This window comes from Triticum aestivum, chromosome 3A (assembly GCF_018294505.1).
Source record: "Triticum aestivum cultivar Chinese Spring chromosome 3A, IWGSC CS RefSeq v2.1, whole genome shotgun sequence".
NCBI classification, from domain to species: domain Eukaryota; kingdom Viridiplantae; phylum Streptophyta; class Magnoliopsida; order Poales; family Poaceae; genus Triticum; species Triticum aestivum.
Genome location: NC_057800.1, coordinates 747165736 through 747171213, shown reverse-complemented (window position 1 = coordinate 747171213; position 5478 = coordinate 747165736).

The window sequence follows — 5478 nt, the reverse complement described above, 5'->3', positions numbered from 1 at the left end:
CATCTTTTCTGAAGTTCTAAATAAATTTTGCAGTTCACATAAATATTACTAAAAATAATATTGGAACACATTCTAAAGTAACACTCGAAAAAATAAGATTCCAAAAATAAATATTAGTAGTTTTCAGACAATGAGAACAAAAATTAACATTCCAAAAATAATTTGAACTAGAAACTTTTGAAAACACGAACAAGATGATCAAATTTTCAGAACAAAAAATAAGATTCCGAACAATTTTTGAAAACACGAACAAAATTTGGAAATTAAAATATTTTTGAAATTTTGGAAGGAAAAATTAATTTTGAGAAAATTTTGAAAATAAGAACAATCTTTGAAAATCTATATTTTTTTGAATTTTGTACATTTTTAACAAAAATTGGAAACACGAAAATTATCATGTGTTTTGATTTTTATTAAATTTCTGGACACATGTTGAAAAAAGAAAACAAACTTGAAAAAAAGAATATAAAAAGAAACGAAACAGAAAAACGAAAAAGAAACATGGAAGAAAAGTAAAGGAAAAAATAATATAAAGCCGAAAAAAAGAAGCAAAATAGGAAAAACATGGACAGTGTATATCTGTAAGTGGGACGACCCATGTGAGTCGCTCGCTCGGCTGCTCTATGCGATTGCCCTACACTTTGTGGCCGCTGGCCGCGAATAGGGTTTTCCTAACTTTCTTCCCCGAACAACCCTAAAAGAAATAGAACTTCTTGCCCGCTCCCTTTATTTTCTTATCTTTTGTTTATTTTTTGTCTTTTTCTTTCATTTACTTTTTTATTTTAGTTTTTATTTCCTTTTTATTTTCTTACTTTTGCCTTTTTTATTTTTTATTTTTCATTTCTTTTTCGTTTTCCTTTTCTTCAAGTTGGCTTCTCTATTTAAAATTTGAAAATTATTCAGACTAAGCAAAAAATGTCTTCAAAAAAATTTCAAAATTTATTAAAATAGTCATGTTTTCAAAATAGTTTCAAAATAGCTGGCATATTTAAAAAATAGTTTCAGAAAAAATTTCAGCGAGTGTCGAAATATTTTGGCCGAAATTCAGTGAGGCTGAAATATTTTGGCTGATTTTCAAAGAAACGGGAACGATATCTTTTTGATGATGGTGATTCTCAGGAGACCTACGTGTTGTTACGCAACTTACCTTGGTTTTTTAAAAACCATAACTTACCTTTGCTAAACTCACCACGCCCCCCCCCCTAATATTCAACCAGGTGGGTTCCCTCCCTTAATTTCCTCCAACCAAAGAAATCTATACGTAGATATATGTCCGGGTTGTTACGATCCCTATAAATAGGGATCCTTTGAAACCTCATAGATCATAGTTCGTCCTTCTGCGCCGCCCAAACCAGCAAGACAGAAGGACGGAGCAACCCAGGAATCCAGCAAGACCGAACGACGGAGCCAAACATGGATCCTCTAGTAACTCCCCATGATCTCAGCCACTGCTATTTTTCGTGCCACGATCTTCCTCGCATGATCTCTTGCTGCGACCCCACTCGTTGTTTGCATATTCATGTAACTCCGCACGTTTTTAAACAAATTAAGTTGGGGGTGTTAGGGGAGGGCGCTAGAATTTGTTTCCTACCAGATTGGCAGTTCATTGATTAATTCTAGGCTAAATCTTAGCGTATGGTCTTCTCGATGCCAATTAGTGCAGCGGGCGCTTGCCTTCTTTTTTACCTTCCGCATGAGTCATGGAAGGCATCGATGGCCCATGTTTTAATTCCATACTACTGACCATGATTAGCGCCTAGAGTTGAGGAGACCATGGGGATAGTTTTTTATTTTCCAATGTTTATTTTATTTCAGATAAGTGCCTTGCAGTGGAGATTACCTTAGATGACCGTTCAAACGTAACTAAGCTGAATCACATGATAGTACTTGCACATACATGGAACTCAGCATGCTTGTACCTCATGCAGTAGCGTAGAGCACAATTTTTGTGTTGGTATATATAAGTTGTATTCGTCTGCGCCGCCCAAGCCAGCAAGACAGAACGGGGTTGATGGAGTCGTACTCGTCGTGATCCAAATCACCGATGATCCTAGCGCCGAACGGACGGCACCTCCGCGTTCAACACACGTACGGAGCAGCGACGTCTCCTCCTTCTTGATCCAGCAAGGGGGGAAGGAGAGGTTGATGGAGATCCAGCGGCACGACGGCGTGGTGGTGGAAGTAGCGGGATTCCAACAGGGCTTCGCCAAGCGCTGCGGGAGGAGGGAGATGTGTCATGGGAGGGAGAGGGAGGCGCCAGGGCTTAGGTGTTGCTGCCCTCCCTCCCCCTCACTATATATAGGGCCAAGGGAGAGGGGGGGGCGCAGCCTTGGCCCTTCCTCCAAGGAAGGGTGCGGCCAGGGAGGAGTCCATCCTCCCCAAGGCACCTCGGAGGTGCCTTCCCCCTTTAGGACTCTTCCTTTCCCTTGTCTCTTGGCGCATGGGCCTCTTGGGGCTGGTGCCCTTGGCCCATACAGGCCAAGGTGCACCCCCTACAGCCCATGTGGCCCCCTGGGGTAGGTGGCCCCACCCGGTGGACCCTCGGGACCCTTCCGGTGGTCCCGGTACAATACCGGTGACCCCGAAATTTGTCCCGATAGCCGAAATAGCACTTCCTATATATAATTCTTTACCTCCGGACCATTCCGGAACTCTTCGTGACTTCCAGGATCTCATCCGGGACTTTGAACAACTTTCGGGTTACCGCATACTAATATCTCTATAACCCTAGCATCACCGAACCTTAAGTGTGTAGACCCTACGGGTTCGGGAGACATGCAGACATGACCGAGATGACTCTTCGGTCAATAACCAACAGCGGGATCTGGATACCCATGTTGGCTCCCACATGTTCCACGATGATCTCATCGGATGAACCACGATGTCAAGGACTTAATCAATCCCGTATACAATTCCCTTTGTCTAGCGGTACGATACTTGCATGAGTCGATCGTCGGTATCACGATACCTTGTTCAATCTCATTACCGACAAGTCTCTTTACTCGTTCCGTAACACATCATCCCGTGATAAACTCCTTGATCACATTGTGCACATTATGATGATGTCCTACCGAGTGGGCCCAGAGATACCTCTCCGTTTACACGGAGTGACAAATCCCAGTCTCGATTCGTGCCAACCCAACAGACACTTTCGTAGATACCCGTAGTGCACCTTTATAGTCACCCAGTTACGTTGTGACGTTTGGCACACCCAAAGCACTCCTACGGTATCCGGGAGTTGCACAATCTCATGGTCTAAGGAAATGATACTTGACATTAGAAAAGCTTTAGCATACGAACTACATGATCTTTGTGCTATGCTTAGGATTGGGTCTTGTCCATCACATCATTCTCCTAATGATGTGATCCCATCATAAACGACATCCAATGTCCGTGGTCAGGAAACCGTAACCATCTATTGATCAACGAGCTAGTCAACTAGAGGCTTACTAGGGACATGGTGTTGTCTATGTATCCACACATGTATCTGAGTTTCCTATCAATACAATTCTAGCATGGATAATAAACGATTATCATGAACAAGGAAATATAATAATAACTAATTTATTATTGCCTCTAGGGCATATTTCCAACAGTCTCCCACTTGCACTAGAGTCAATAATCCAGTTCACATCGATATGTGATTAACACTCAAGGTCACATCCCCATGTGACTAACACCCAAAGAGTTTATTAGAGTCAATAATCTAGTTCACATTACCATGTGATTAACACTTGATGAGTTCTGGGTTTGAACATGTTATGCTTGTGAGAGATGTTATAGTCAACGGGTCTGAATCTTTCAGATCCGTATGTACTTCGCAAATCTCTATGTCATCTTGTAGATGCAACTACTACGCCACATTTGGAGCTATTCCAAATAACTGTTCTACTATACGAATCCAGTTTACTACTCAGAATAATCTGGATTAGTGTCAAAGTTTGCATCGGCGTAACCCTTTACGACGAACTCTTTTACCACCTCCATAATCGAGAAAATTCCTTAGTCCACTAGTTACTAAGGATAACTTTGACCGCTGTCTTGTGATCCATTCTTGGATCACTCTTGTACCCCTTGACTGACTCATGGCAAGGCACATTTCAGGTGCGGTACACAGCATAGCATACTGTAGGGCCTATGTCTTAAGCATAGGGGACGACCTTCGTCCTTTCTCTCTATTCTGCCGTGGTCGAGCTTTAAGTCTTAACTTCATACCTTACAACTCAGGCAAGAACTCCTTCTTTGACTGATCCATCTTGAACACCTTCAAGATCATGTCAAGGTATGTGCTCATTTGAAAGTACCATTAAGCATTTTGATCTATCCTTATAGATCTTGATGCTCAATGTTCAAGTAGCTTAATCCAGGCTTTCCATTGAAAAACACTTTCCAAATAACCCTATATGCTTTCCAGAAATTCTACGTCATTTCTGATCAACAATATGTCAATAACATATATTCATCAGAAATTCTATAGTGCTCCCACTCACTTCTTTGGAAATACAAGTTTCTCATAAACTTTGTATAAACCCAAAATCTTTGATCATCTCATCAAAGCGTACATTCCAACTCCGAGATTCTTACTCCAGTCCCTAGAAGGATAGCTGGAGCTTTGCATACTTATTAGCATCTTTCAAAATTGAAAAAACCTTCCGGTTGTATCACATACAACCTTTCCTCAAGAAAATCGTCGAGGAAACAATGTTTTGACATCCTATCCGCAAGATTTCATAAATAATGCAGTAATCGCTAATATAATTCCAACAGACTCTTAGCATCGCTACGAGTGAGAAAGTCTCATCGTAGTCAACTCCTTGAACTTGTCGGAAAACATCTTAACGACAAGTCGAGCTTTCTTAATGGTGACATTTACCATCATTGTCCGTCTTCCTTTCAAAATCCATCTGTACTCAACAGCCTCACGACCATCGAGCTGTTCTGTCAAAGTCTACACTTTGTTTCCATACATGGATCCTCTCTCGGATTTTATGGCCTCGAGCCATTTATCGGAATCCGGGCCCACCATCGCTTCTCCATAGCTCGTAGGTTCATTGTTGTCTAGCAACATGACTTCCAAGACAGGATTACGTACCACTCTGAAGTAGTACGCATCCTTGTCATCCCACGAGGTTTGGTAGTGACTTGATCTGAAGTTTCATGATCACTATCATAAGCTTCCACTTCAATTGGTGTAGGTGCCACAGGAACAACTCCCTGTGCCCTGTCACACACTAGTTGAAGAGACGGTTCAACAACCTTATCAAGTCTCCACCATCCTCCCACTCAATTCTTTCGAGAGAAACTTTTCCTCGAGAAAGGACCCGATTCTAGAAACAATCCCTTATTGCTTTCGGATCTGAGACAGGAGGTATACCCAACTGTTTTGGGTGTCCTATGAAGATGCATTTATCCGCTTTGGGTTCGAGCTTATCAGCCTGAAACTTTTTCGCATAAGCGTCGCAGCCCCAAACTTTTAAG